The sequence below is a fragment of the Perognathus longimembris genome, chromosome 18 (assembly GCF_023159225.1).
Source record: "Perognathus longimembris pacificus isolate PPM17 chromosome 18, ASM2315922v1, whole genome shotgun sequence".
Taxonomy (NCBI): Eukaryota; Metazoa; Chordata; class Mammalia; order Rodentia; family Heteromyidae; genus Perognathus; species Perognathus longimembris.
In genome coordinates this window covers 50982835-50998021 of record NC_063178.1, presented here as the reverse complement: position 1 = coordinate 50998021, position 15187 = coordinate 50982835, and the positions used below count along the sequence as shown (strand labels likewise).

At 44.5% G+C, this 15187-nt stretch overlaps 1 pseudogene; it reads left to right on the top strand.

Annotated features, from left to right (window-relative positions):
- Positions 1–9329: 9329 nt before the first annotated feature.
- On the top strand, positions 9330–10728 carry LOC125367057 (annotated as a pseudogene).
- Positions 10729–15187: the final 4459 nt, after the last annotated feature.

The window sequence follows — 15187 nt, the reverse complement described above, 5'->3', positions numbered from 1 at the left end:
AAAAATCTTGGAAGATTGCCAGCTGCCCAGTAGCTCACTCGTATAATCCTAGCTGTACAGGAGGCTGAGATCCAAGGATTGTGTTTCAAAGCCAGCCTCGGCAGAAAATTCCGTGAGCCTCCTATAGCTAATAAATTACCACAATGCTAGAAGTGGAGCTGTGGCTTGAGTGGTAAAGTGCTAGCCTTAATTAAGCACAAAAGCTTAGGGATAGTGCTCAGGCCCTCAGTTCAAGCCCCAGAAACAGCACCAACCCCTCTACACACCAAAAAAAAAAAAATCCTATAAAAAAATGGAACCTTCCAAAGACAGACCCTGATTACCCTGACTTTATCATTCCTTACACAATGTATGTGTGCACTGAATTATAATACTTTCACTACAGCATGTAATGGGAAAGAAAACATAAATAAGAAATTATGCTTATGAGTTTTCCAACAAGGAAAAGTGGCCACAGGTCCTTACCATTGGTGAAATCCATACTGCATAGAAAGAGGAAATGAGTACCACTGCTTGCCTGTCATTAGGCTTATTGCTCACAGAGTTTCAGGGCTCCAGAGCTCAGAAGCATTCCAGCAGAGGCGACTTTGCCTTTCTGTGAGTTAAGTTTCACTGCCTCAGAGGAGGTGCAGCCACACCCCGCGGGAATAAAAGCCCAGGAGCCCATTGAGGATCACTGGCCACTGCCTTTGGGCCCTCAACCATGAGGCTCCCCCACTGCTTTCTGTTCTTCTCTTCTTTGTGACCTTAATACCTAAAGGTAAGTGGGTGACATGAGCTCAGAAGTGGCTTATGAGGGGCCCTCTCTGGGTGCAGGATTCAACTCTGAGCATCATACCTCGGGGGTCCCTGCACACCCCAGTACACAGGTACCTTCCATCTCCTTTAGAACCCAGGAAGCCAAGAGTAAGAGACGGGCGGGGAATCCGCCACATAACAGGGGTGAAAGAACTCCATGAGTCATCACCCAAAATAGGCACTACAAGATTGCGTTTTCATTTTAGTTTGTCTTGCTGTTACATACCTAAAGAAAACTAAATAAAAACCCTGAAAAGCATCCAACTAAAAAAAAAAAAAAAAAGAACTCCATGAGTAGGAAAAGGAGGCCTAGTAGAAAACGGATGTGTAGACACCTTCCCAGGAGGCTCGAGGCACAGAATACAAAGTAACACCCGCCGCCAGCACCCCACTGCGCTGAAAAGAGCCACCAAGGAGCTGTTAACTCTGGTTTATGAATGGAAATACAGAGCAGATTCCAGTGGGACATGAGAAATATGTGTGGACAACGTCTGGGAAGAGAACATGAAAGCAGGAGCCGAGTTATAAAAGATTAATAGAGGGCAAGAGTGCTTGACTCATATACACAAAGCCCTGTGTTCGAATTCTCAGCACCACACATATAGAAATGGCCAGAAGAGACGCTGTGGCTCAAGTGCCAGAGTGCTAGCCTTGAGCAAAAAGAAGCCAGGGACAGTGCTCAGGCCCTGAGTCCAAGCCCCAGGTCTGGAAAAAAAAATAAGGACAAAAAGAAATTGGGAGCAGGGGAAATTTGCACAAAGTATCAATAGTAGAATGTGACTTGAATGGGGCAAAGAACGCAGGAAGCATTTAAAGAATCTGACTTTTCCCATAGGCTCCTAATTTAAATGCTTGGATGTCTGTTTCATCTGGATCTTGGTAAGAACTGATAAAAATTCTTATATGCAAATGGCAGAAATGACCATAGCTCTCAAAATAGCTTCTGTGATCATGGAACATAGATTTCCTCCTTTGTTCATCTCTAAAGTGGCTTTCTATGCAGTCACTTGTTAGAACTTGCTCTAATCTATGAACACTTTGGGCTCTTCACCGACATGGATGTCTTTTCCTAAATGAATGTAAATCATGTCTCAACTTATTTCTCAGATTTAGTCTGAAGAGACGAATGTGGTGTTGACATACTCTTGTAGCAACATCTCGTGTACAATTATAATGGTAATTATTTAACCATAAGAAGGCACTTTAGTGGCCAAATGATTTTAAATCAAAACAGTCACAACCTCTTAAAGAAGCTTGCTAAGGTCACATAGAGGTGGCAATACAGCAAACTGAATCAACTCTTTCATCAGCTCCAAGGGTGTGCTCACCAACCCACGGGTGTGGATGCAGCCATAAAAATATTACCTGACTTCTATCACACATTTGCCTTTTCAAAATCTCCTCATTACGTATTGAGATATCTGAAAATGAAATTGCACAATTCCACTCCTATGGGTTGCCTGAATATTCCAGAAAGAGATTGAACTATTAAGGAAATAGGAATTGGAATGGTTACAGGATCCTGGGAGGGAAGGATTTGAAAGACTGATATTAAATTTCAGTTATCCAAGTTGACTAGGTCTAGGCATCAACTACACAATGGTCATGTCTATAGCCTTTACAATTTTGTTAAGAGAATGGATATCATAGTAATTGTTGTTTTTTGCCAGTCCTGGGGCTGGCAAAACTCAAAGCCTGGGCACTGTTCCTGAGCTTCTTTGGCTCAAGGCTGGCACTCTATCACTTGAACCACAGCACCACTTCTGGCTTTTCCTGATTTATGTGGTGCTGAGGAATCAAACTCAGGACTTCATGCATGCTAGGCAAGCACTCTACCACTTAGCCACATTCTTAGCCCCTGTGAACTCTTTTTGCTCAAAGCTATTGATATACCACTTTGAGCCACAGCTCCACTTCTGGTTTTCTGCTGGTTAATTGGAGAGTCTCACAGACTTTCCTATCTAGGCTGGCTTTGAACTGTGATCTCCAGATCTCAGCATCTCAAGTAGCTAGAGTTACAGGCGTGAGCCACCTTTCTGAGGTTTGCCTCTCTTGAATTCAGGGCCTGGGCACTGTCCCTGAGCTTCTTTTGCTCAAGGATAGTGCTCTACCATTTGAGCCACAGTGCCATTTCCAGCCTTTTCTGAATTGTTTGTTGGAGGTAAGTCCCATAGACTTTCCTGCCCAGACTGGCTTCAAACCATGACCTTCAGTTCTCAGACCTGAGTAGCTAGGATAACAGACTAAGCTACCACTGCCTAGTTTTACTTACCCATTTATTTTCTTTTATTCCTTTCATTCCGTCTTCCCTCCTCTCTTCCTTCTTCCTTCTTCTTTCCCTCTCTTCTCCTTCTCCTTATGTCCTTCCTTCCCTTCCTTGTTCTTTACCTCTCTTCTTCCCTCCTTCCACGATTCCTCCTCCTCCTCCTCCTCCTCCTCCTCCTCCTCCTCCTCCTCCTCCTCCTCCTCCTCCTCCTCCTCCTTATCTGCCTGTCATCTGTCTGTATCTCTCTTTTTCATCTCAGTAAATTGGTCAGAGTCAGCTGCCTGAGATGAAGCTACTGGTCTGTGAATAATCTTTGCTATTTTCTTTTTAAGAGAAATGTAAGATGGCTTTATGAAAATTGCCTTCCCAGAAAATAATTTTTAAGAATAAACCAAGCCAGGCACCAGTGGCTCATGCTTGTAGTCCTAGTTACTCAGGAGGCTGAGATCTAAGGATTGTGGTTCAAATCCAGCCCAGGCAGGAAAGACCAGAAATACTTTTCTCCAATCAACTACGAGAAAACCGGAAGTGATGCTGTAGCTCAAGTGGCACAGCACTTGCCTTGAGCTAAGAGCTCAGCCACAGTGCCCAGGCCCAGAGTTCAAGCACCATGATCAACCAAACAATAATTATAATAAATAAAATAAACCAAGAAGCCCTCAACACTGGCCAGAACAAATTATTTATTTTTATGGAAGTATCTATTCACCAGCAAGTGCCAGCGTGAAAAGAAGCGAAGTGGTTGGACTTCTCGGGTCCCGCCCTCATGTTTGCAGTCACTCATAGTTGCCCCACCCACAGGTCTCATGGTCATGCAGCACTTCAGGCCTGTCTGGCAGAGGCCTGTGAGCTCTTCATTTTTGTAGCAATAATTCCCGCATCTTGCGTTAAGCTTGAGGCACTTCTCATCAATAAAGGCATTCTTGGCTACACAAGGGAAGGAGTTGTTCAGGGGTTAGCCGAGGTCTGCTCATTCTGAAGCATGTGTAGTCACACAGCAGGTAATATGGTGTATGCGATGGTTTCTGGAAAGCTGTTCTAGCTGTTCTAGCTAGTGACAAGGGTTTTTTTCTAAGTGGCATTAGGTAAAAGACCAAGATGAATTGCTTCCTCTTTGAACATTTATAAAGCTCTCTGGAAATAGCTGCTAATACCCTTTCATCCAAATCTATTGGGCGAATTACCAGTGTGTTCCTGTATACTCCTCTAGAGTAAGGAACTGCCCTGGGATTCACGTAGAGCAAGATCTGAAGCTCAGGAAAGTAGTCAGGCTAAAGAGGGAGTGTGTGTGTGTGTGTGTATGTGTGTGTGTGTTTGTGTGTTCACATGTGCACATGCGTCTATGTGAAAAGCTTTACTGGAGTAGATCCTGAAAAGGCTGCTTGTAAAGGCCGGGACCAATTTCTCCTCCACATCTCATCAAAAACTGGATTGCAGAAGACACATACTTCAGATCAGAAGGGGGTGGTGGTGTTGGAACTGACTACCTAAGAATTCTCACTTATTTGAGATAGAATTCCTGTTCTGGATTTAGCACTTTATCAGTAGCAATTGTAAGAGCAGCCTGCTTTCAGCTAAGGAGAGAATCTAATGTCAATGTGTGAAACACCTAATTCACATCTGTGAAAACCTTAAAACCAGGTAATTAAGTTCTGTCATATGATCTATGCATTAGCTGGCATTGGCGTATCTAGCTTAGGAAGTGTCTGTGCCTTCCTGAGCCACAGACTTCTAGTGGAACATGAGAGACACATGTGCAGAGACTTTATGTGTGTGCACGTTTGTGCATATGTCAGGTAAAAAAGGTTGACTTCATTTTTGTATATGTAACATTATATAATCTTGTGTTCAATAAGTTCTGAGTATTAGTATTTCTAAAAAACATTAAAGGCCTCTGACTACTCTCATGGAGAGCAGAGCCAGCAGAGTCCATTTGTCATGAATTCTGAAGTTCCCAATTCCCAGATTCTAACACACACTGTCTTCACATAGAAACATGAAGTGAGCAGCTCATGTGAACATTCTGTACAATGCACATGGGTAGAAACAGAACTAGCACGTGGGGTGGATCTGAATACCCTGGGGTCTGGGAAGCCCTTCCTTCAGCTGCCTGGGATGCGGCATGGATCTGGCCTACACCTTTCTGTTGAGAAGGACACACATGGGGCCCCCAAGTGTGCCAGGAGGTGGAATCCTGATTCCCACTGTGCCTCTCCCTGCACCGAGGCAGCAGGGGCCCTGTCTCAGCTACTTATGCCTGGGCTCCTCTATGCTGACCTGTAGGACTTGGAGAAGATGCCGAGCCCACCGCAAGTTCTGTGTCTACAAAATATTTATAAGATGGGCCTGCCGTGCACATTTTTTTCCTCTGAGAATCATTAAATATGAAGTAGGGAAGATTTTTCCTTCAAGGCGCTGGCTCTGGACAACAAATGCCTTTCAATATGTGGGGTTCTTACTATAGTATTCAGCTTTATGTGATGGGATTGAAAGGTGACAAGATACATCGTGCCATTTCTCCAGAGTCCGTGGGGCATGAATCCTCCACACCTCTCTTTCTGTCTCTCTCTCTGTCTCTCTCCTTCCCTCCCTCCCTCCTCCCCTCTCTCTCCTTATTCCCTTCATATTATATACTGCAAATTTTCTCATTTTCCCTTTTATTTTACCGCTAGCTTTTCCCTTGACTTTACTTTGTTCACCTGGTTTGGTAGTAAGCATGAGAAGCGGAGCCGAAGGGCTTCTCGGCCAGCATCCTTACATCCATGCAGGCTGGTGACAAGCTTTCCTGGGTTGCAGTGGGCAACACCAGGGTGAATGGGAGATTCACTGGAGGGCACTGCCTTCTGCAGCAAGTGCTCCCCAAGCCACGACCAGCTCAGGGGGGCCTCTGCATCCCAGCCCCGACGGCGCCCAGTACCTGCACAGCGAGCGCCACCCCCCTGATCACCTTTGCTGAGAATACCTCCGTCTCCCTGGGGCCAGAAGCAGGAGCACAGCTAAGAGGAAGAGGAAAGGGTTGGGGATATGGCCTAATGGAAAGAGTGCTTGCCTTGTATACATGAAGCTCTGGGTTCCATTCCCGAGCATCACATATGTAGAAAATGGCCAGAAGTGGCACTGTGGCTCAAGTGGCAGAGTGCTAGCCTTGAGCAAAAGAAGAAGCCAGGGACAGTGCTCAGGCCCTGAGTCCAAGGCCCAGGACTGGAAAAAAAAAAAAAAAAAAAAAAGAGGAAGAGGAAAGTCTTCATGGCCAGAGACAATCATGCAGGATATTGGCTCCATAACCTTGGGGAGAGACCAGCGACACCCACATTTATGCCGTTCTCCAGATGAGTGATCTTGTGTTTATAACGTGAATGGCATCTTGATCAGTGAGGCTTGTCAGTTGTGGTGAGCATGTTTCCAAGCTCTGCCCCGCAAAGCCCAGAATCCTCAATGGGCGCCAGCCGACAATTTAATTTTCTGACTCTGGAAATCTGCCAAGAAGGAAGACGGGCATGGGGAACAGCATGGTGTAGAGAACCATGTATGGGTATGTATGTACTCTGCGAGGAAAATTAAATCAGGAAGTAATCGTCTAGCTGTGATAGTTTGGGGCCGAGGTCTCGACTGTGCTCCTGGTGGTGCCGTGTGTGTGTGTGTGTGTGTGGTTTGTGTAATTACAAACACTGCAGTCCTTCTGAGAAGGCTTAGTACCTCATAGACCGATGGACTCAGAATTCCAGTCAAACATTTTTTTAAGTTTTATTATTATTACAAAAGTGATGTGCAAAGAGGTTACCATTACATAAGTCAGGTAGACAGTGCTTTCTCTTGGGACAATGTCACCCCTTCCTTGCTCTCTCCCTGTGTTTCCTTCCCATCCCCACGCACAAGCTGTACACTTCATTTTCAACATAGTGTCCAGTGAGGACCACTGCTGCATTTGTCCACACTTTGTCCCTCCATTTCTGTGGCCCCTCCTTCCCCTCCTAAAGACAAGTAAATGAACCAACAGAACAAAAAGCAAAGAAAGCAAAAACAGCAAAAAAGAAAAAAAAAACCTTTTGTTTTCATTGCCTGGAGTTCATTTTGATCCATATATTATTTTGTATGATTGGAGGCGTGTGCAGTTGTTTCTTTCTATTCCTCCCCTACAACCACATTGGATCCTTGTGAGCATATTGTTCATATGCCATTTTCTTGCATTAGTAATCTTTCCTAAAATCTGCTGTGCTCTGAATTTTAGGATGTGAGGCCGGACTTGAGTATTCCCAGGCATTTCCAGGAGGTGAGTTCCATTGGTTAAATGTATGTTCTTCTTGGGAACTCTGCCCACGGTATGTATGTCTGATGAGGCAAAGAAGGAAAGCAGTAGTGGAAACAAAATGGACTGAAACACAGCCCACTAATGCCCGTCTGTCCTCTCTTCCCCTCGCTGACAGAATCGTATTTGGAATTTTCCAATTACATAGAAATATCTTTATCATGGGAACATAATCCTGGCCATTGGGACTGGACTCCATTGGCTTTCCCCATTCGATTATAGCCCAGAGCTTCAGGCTCCCTCTGTGCCAGCTAATCAGAGTGGCCACAGGACATGCGAGAATATCTGATTCTCACAACCTCAATCTGAAGTGGCCCATGGGGTCTGCTTGCCTCTGGTTCACACGGAATCCTCTGAAGGCATGAAGATACTTCAAGGAGAACTCATTATTACAAAAAAACGATTCATAATGAGTAGCTACAGCCTCCCCCATGCACCCTGCTTTTGTGCCAGTCTTGGGGTTTGAACTCTGGGCCTGAATGCTGTCCCGGGATCCTTTATTTGTTCAAGGATAGCACTCTACCACTGGAGCCACAGCTCCACTTCTGGCTTTTTCTGTGATTAATTGGAGATAAGAGTCTCACATACTTCCTTCCCCTGGTTGGTCCTCAGATCGCAGCCTCTGGAGTAGCTGGATTACAGGCGTCAGCCACAAACTTTACTTTGTGGATATCTGTTTTATAGGAGGAGAGCACTTTGTAGACAGAATGGAAGCAAATATTCTCGGATAACTGCAAATCTTCTTGGAAATATTACAAGTACTCCTAATATATTTCCATCAATGTTCCAGGTACTCTTGTATCTGTATGTGCACCTTGTCATTTAACCTTCAAAACACCCTTATAGGTAGGTGCTATTATAACCTGAATGTCATATGTCACTTGTTTTGACCAGTAAACAAATTTCAAAATGTAGAAGAGTATTTATAGAATGTCCTTGGGACAAATAAGCAAGTTGAGACAAACAATTTACTGAGAATGTGCTTATGACTAGGTCTAAACAGGAATTGAGTCTAAAATTCTTAATGACATATCCAAGAATCTTCTCAATTTTACTTTATTTGTTTTGTTTTTGTTACCAGGCATGGGGCTTGGACTCAGGGCCTGAGCACTCTCCCTGGCTTCTTTTTGCTCAAGGCTAGCACTCTATTTCTTGAGCCACAGCGCCACTTCTGGCTTTTTTTCCCTATATATGTGGTGCTGAGAAATCGAACCAAGGGCTTCATGTATATGAGGTGAGCACTTTACCTCTAGGCCATATTCCCAGCCCCTCTTCTCAATGGTACATGATATCCCTCTTATTTTGTTCTAGCAAGCATCCCATCATGTCTAGTAGGTATTTTTGTAGTCCTGTAGTTTGTCTACCTGACACATAGTCTTTTGGCCTATGCAAGAATGAAATAGAGAGCAGAAAATGGTACTATTCTTGCTTATAATTCTACCCAAATGCATACTGCAAAGACAAGGCAATAATAAAAACAAAAACTCTGACTCAGGGGCTGCAGGCTGGCAGTGTCACCCCGGCTGGCACCTTGCCTGGTCGGGCCTCCAAAGCCCGCTCCCCCGCTTCCCCCCTACACCCAGCATCCCGCCTGATCTCACGGTTAGTGGAGGTGCATGGCACAGGCACGGATGAGGGCGTAGCGTCAGCGAAACCAGCCCAGCCTCTGCAGCCTGCGCCTAGCGACTCGGCGGGGCTGGTGTGGGGAGCGCCAGAGGCTGAGGCCCCGGCCCGCGGGAGGCCCAAGGCAGCGGGAAGGCAGGAGCCACGTCGCCCACCTCTGGGCCACTGGGGCCCGCGCGCTGGGGCACCGGAAGCCGCCGCCGCCACCACGGAGGAGCTGCGCCTGGGCGGGCGGAGCCCGTGGTGTGGTGAGGCATTTTATTACCATCTGTGGAAATTTTTTGTAATTCATTTTTCCTCACTGAAGTATTAAGAATTATACCAGGTTGGAAAGATATGAATGAGTATCCTAAAAAAAGAAAAAGGAAGACTTTACACCCTTCTCCTTATTCAGATTCCTCTGGAGTAAGCAGAGTTGCAGATGGATTCAATGGAATTTTTTCTGATCATTGTTACAGCGTCTGCTCGATGAGACAGCCAGACTTAAAATATTTTAACAACAAAGATGACGATTCACATACTGAGACATCAAATGACTTGCCAAAATTTGCAGATGGAATCAAGGCCAGAAACAGATATCAGAACTACCTGGTTCCTGGTCCTATGCTAGAATCCTAGACCACACTGCCTTTCCTGCAGAAAAATCTGATATAGAAATTTGTGATGAAGAATGTGACTCACCTGAACCATTCCACCAGCAAACCCAAGAGGAGAGTCCTGTAGAAGTTCGCTCTGCAGAAGAGGTTCCTGTTGCTGTAGAAGTGCATGCAATATCTGAGGATTATGACATAGAGACAGAAAAGAATTCCTCTGAAAGCCTCCCAGATCAAATTGATGAAGAACCACCGGCAAAACTCTGTAAAGTTATTGACAAAAGCCAGGCTTTGAATGTGACTGCCCAGCAGAAATGGCCTTTAATGAGAGCTAATAGCAGTGGTCTCTATAAATGTGAACTTTGTGAATTCAACAGTAAATATTTTTCTGATTTAAAACAGCATCTGATCCTGAAGCATAAACGTACTGATTCAAATGTATGTCGAATATGCAAGGAAAGTTTCTCTATGAACATACTTCTGATCAAGTATGCCAAATGACACGAGGATCCCTATATTTGTAAATACTGTGACTATAAGACGGTGATTTTTGAGACCCTCAGCCAGCACATTGCAGACATCTACTTTAGTGATCACCTGTACTGGTGTGAGCAGTGTGACGTGCAGTTCTCCTCAAGCAGTGAGCTCTACATGCACTTCCAGGAACACAGCTGTGATGAACAGTACTTGTGTCAGTTCTGTGAACATGAAACTAATGATCCAGAAGACTTGCACAGCCATATGTTAAATGAGCATGCATGTAAATTAATAGAACTAAGTGATACGTGTAACAGTGGAGAACATGGACAGTACAGCCTTTTAAGCAAAATTACCTTTGACAAATGTAAAAACTTCTTTATATGTCAAGTGTGTGGTTTTCGGAGTAGACTTCACACAAATGTTAACATTGGCATGTTGCTATTGAGCATACTAAAATATATCCTCATGTTTGTGATGACTGTGGCAAAGGATTTTCAAGTATGCTAGAATACTGCAAGCATTTAAATTCACATTTATCTGAAGGGATTTATTTATGTCAATATTTTGAATATTCAACAGGACAAATTGAAGATCTTAAAATTCATCTAGATTTCAAGCATTCTCATGGGAGTCTGGTGATACAACTTTGCTCCCCTTTCTAGTAACTCATAACCAACCGCTTCCTTCACGCAGCAAGGGAAGGAGCTTATAGAAGACTGTGCTGTATGAAAATGGACGGGTACTGTGAAGCGGAATGCCTTACCGTCGAAGTCAGGATCGGGGTCTGCAGATCTGAGCTTACATCCTAATGCTGTAAGAAAAGAGTGTACTTCAAGAACTAGGCATTTGTTGGAAGAGGCAAACAGAAGATGCTCCACAATGCTGGTGACGTCCTGGGAGCAAAGCTCTCTGGATCTTCTCTTGGACCTCAGAAATTTGAGCTGCTTAATGTTATGGTGATCCAGATTTTAATGTTAGATGGAAATAACCCTTCCTCAGCCACCAGCTTCTCCGGATGGAAACAGTGATCAGATTTGTCTTTGTATCCCATCTCTCAGAGACATAGCCTGTTCATTACTTCATTGAGTGATAACATGAGAAAAATAGAGAAAAAGGAACAGGACAGAAAATTTAGACGGGTATTCGGACACTGAGTTCTACAGCTGTAGCCCTGGCTTTAAACAGAGGTTTACCTTCACACCAAACTTTTCTGCCAAGATTCTGATGTCAATAGGAAGAGGTTGACCTACATAACTAATGGATTCCCTGCTAGACACTAACTTGTTCTGCTCCAAAATTAACCCTGCTATGTCAATCAATCTCTCTCTTCCTCCCTCACACTCACAGCTAGGAAATACTTAGAATATCTTCCATCTCCAGTATTATCTATAATGTCAAGTTTCAGCAAGAAAGAGCGCCTATCAAAACTCAAGTTGCTTACATAATGAGTAACATGATGTGTTCACTCTGGACACTTACAGTAAATATGTATCAATTTATGTCGTACTCAAGCAGCAGTGTGCCCCAAAGTCATTAAGTTCAACCTCCTCACCACAGGTAATCTGAGGAAAAATGTCAGGCAGTTACTGTGTTAGTTATCCTCATATTCCATCTTCAAGGTTTTAGTCTTACAATGTCAGAACAGGTATAAACATGGTGTTCTGGAAGCAGATAGAACAGAGGGCAGTCCTGCAGATGGCCCTCTTAGGAGCAAAGGCAAATATCTGCATGAGGAAATTGCTTCAACTGGTTAAGAAAAGGACAACTACAAAACCCCTCTCAAACTGCTATGATTCTTGCCTTATCGGGGCCATACCAAATTGGAACTTGGTCTTTGCCCTGACTTGCATAACCTTGCAGTCCAAGTTTTCAAACATAGCACATTGTGTTCCCCAGACAATTTCATCACAAGAGACCAGCTTCTCCTGCAAGGGCAAGAATTCTCAGCTCTGCTGGGAGGAACTGCTTTCCTGCCCTGGTCCATTAAACTGGCTTCCCGAAGACTCCTAAAGAAATCTGAAGAAGGGCTGGGGATATGGCCTAGTGGAAAGAGTGCTTGCCTCATATACACGAGGCCCTGGGTTCAACTCCCCAGCACCACATATACAGAAAATGGCCAGAAGTGGTGCTGTGGCTCAAGTGGCAGAGTGCTAGCCTTGAGCAAAAAGAAGCCAGGGACAGTGCTCAGGCCCTGAGTCCAAGGCCCAGGACTGCACCCCCCCCCAAAAAAAAAAAAAAAGAAATCTGAAGAAAACAACTATGTGATGTTTTGAAATGTTTTAAAATAACTCTTCAAATATGACATTGGCACTGGTCTGACTTTATGGCAATAAACTTGTCTTTCTTTTCGTGTGCTGAAGTCAGAGCCTAGGCACGGTCCCTTCAAAGCTGAAACAGGGCTCCAGTTCTGGCTTGTTTCCAGTGAATTGGAGACAGGGCAGGAGCAAGGTACTCTCAACTCATGGAAAATTCCTGAGGGCTCCATCTGCCTGGGGGCCCCAGGCAGCCATGTTTTCTGTGATGACTTGGCATGTGACTATTACATATAGAGAAATGTGCACATACTTACAGTGTAATTGTATTAGCCCTTGGCACTGGGTGCCCTGAGCCATCTGTGCCTCCCTGGGATACAATCAGCCTGGCCCGGGAGTGCCAGTCAACCTGATCGTGCCATGCCACGGAATTCCACTGGATAGAGGAGAGAAGCTGAGGAATTTTAAGGGATTGGATTGAGAAATTACAACACCATTAATGATGCTTTAAGGAAACCTTTAGCCATTTTCTTCATTAATTATTCTACATCTTTTATGGCTCCAAATTAACAGCAGAATTGTAGAATGAGTGCCACCTACCGTCAAGAGAGTAGAAGTAATTCTAGGTTCAAAAGAGGCCCAGACAAGGCCTGCATGTAAATAAGCCCAGAGGGCTGCAGAGAGGCTCAGATATCCTGAAACTATGTGTTATCTACATATGCTCTGAGACCTGCTTTAGAGTGTTTTTCTGGAAACCTTGCAACTACTCTAAAAGTGAAATGCATTTTGGAACAGAACTCTGTGTTCTGGACCTGCAATGGAATACAAAATTCAAAACTGAGATGTTGTCTTTCCTTTTTCTTGTTTACCATTCCTGGATTTTGAACACAGGGCCTGAGCACTGTCCCTGGCTTATTTTGCTCAATGCTAGCACTCTACCTTTTGAGCCACAGCACCAGTTCTGGCTTTTTCTATATTTGTGGTGCTGAGGTACCGAACCCAGGGCTTCATGAATGAGCTGCAAGCACTGTACCACTAGGTCAGAGTCCCAGCATAGATATTGTATTTTGCAAAAAATCTTAGTCGACATTTTCATGGTATCTAAATAGGTGATTGTAAAAAGGCCCAGTGATCCAAATTCAAACACTGGGTAAAGAGTAAAAAGACAAAATCCTCACCACTACTTCACAAAATTCTTTAAAAACTAGAGTTCTGTGCCAGGGACTAGATGAGAACAATTTAGAATTATAGTTTCCACGTGCTATGGTTCTATTCTGCATGGAATAATAAGAGGACAGGCCTTCTTCAAGATTTGGCCTTGAGTGAATTTAAAATTTCTATTGAGGATGGGTGGTTGAACTCTGGGCCTGGGCATTGTCCCTGGCTCTTCAACTCAATGCTAGTGCTGTTCCACTTGAGCCACAGTGCCACTTCCCGTTTTATGGTGGATAACTGGAGATAAGATTCTCAGGGACATTCCTACCTGGGCTGGCTTTGAACCTTGATCCTCAGATCTCAGCATCCTGAGTAGCTAGGATTACAGGTAAGAGCCACTGGTGCACAGCCAATTTTTTTTTTTATCATGTCTACATGATAGCCCAAATGTTCACAGATTTTCTCATGCTTAGCAAATTTTTTTTTGTTTTGGTACATAATGGGGCTTGAACTAAGGGCTTTGGCACTGTCCCTTGAGCTCTTTTGCTCCAAGGCTAATTCTCTACGACTCTGAGCCACTGCCCAATTTGGGGGGGTTGAGTGGTATAATGGAGATAGCATCTCAAGGACTTTCCTGCCTGGGATGTCTTTGAATCTCTATCCTCATATTTCAGCCTCTTAAGCTAGGATTATGGGGTAGGAATGTGGCTTGGTAGTAGAGCGCACAAACCCCTGGGTTCAATCACTCAGCACCACATAAAGAGAAAAAGCCAGAAGTGGCATTGCAGCTCAAAAGGTAGAGTGCTAGCCTTGAGCACAAAGAAGCTTAGGGACCGTGCTCAGGCCATGAGTTCAAGCCCAAGGAGTGGCAACAACAAGAATAAAAAATAACAGCTAGGATTACAAGTGTGAGTCACCGACATCTAGCTCAAAATTTATCCCTATGACTTGATTGTTGTGTCCAACTCAGGTGAATTTATTATACAGCAGCTGAAACCAGGGACTTACCAATAGAGTAACTGTAATTCAGAAGAACATTTCAAGAAGATCCAGACAGAGTCAGCCTCTGGGAAACGTACTTGCTTACATCCACTCAACTTTTGTAAATTTAGGGGTTCTGTTGGTCTGCCTCCAGGGAGGGTGGAGTGGTCTGTTGCAGTCTTGTGCACCACCCAGAGAAGTGGCAGCTTGCTGAGTCTGAGGACTTAAGCACGACTCCCACCCTTCCTGCGTCTTCACCTCTGCTCCTCTCGCTGACACTTCCTGAGCATCAGAGTTTTGGAGAATATGACCTTTAGCTAAGAACCAAGAGCCCAGCACCCACTCCAAACTCCCTAACTCCTCCAATGCCACATTGAGAGATTGGTGGCCACTCCTCCCGAGACATAACCCCCCTCTGCCCCCACCTCACCCCCTTGATCTCCTCCCTTCTCTGCCACCAGACACTCCATGCTCATCAACAAGGCACCCATTGCTAATTGGATTCCAGCTTTTGTAAAACTTTTTCACCTTGGTGTTGATTTCCATCACTGTAATAAAAATTCCGGACAAGGACAATTTAAGGGACAAAGGATTTATTTTGATTCATTACTTCAAAGGATTCTGTTCTCCATTCCTGAAACCCATGCACTGGACACAACATGACCACAGTGGAAAAATGGAGCAGAGAGTTACCACACCTCCTAGCAGCCAGGAAGGAGGATGAGAGAGACAC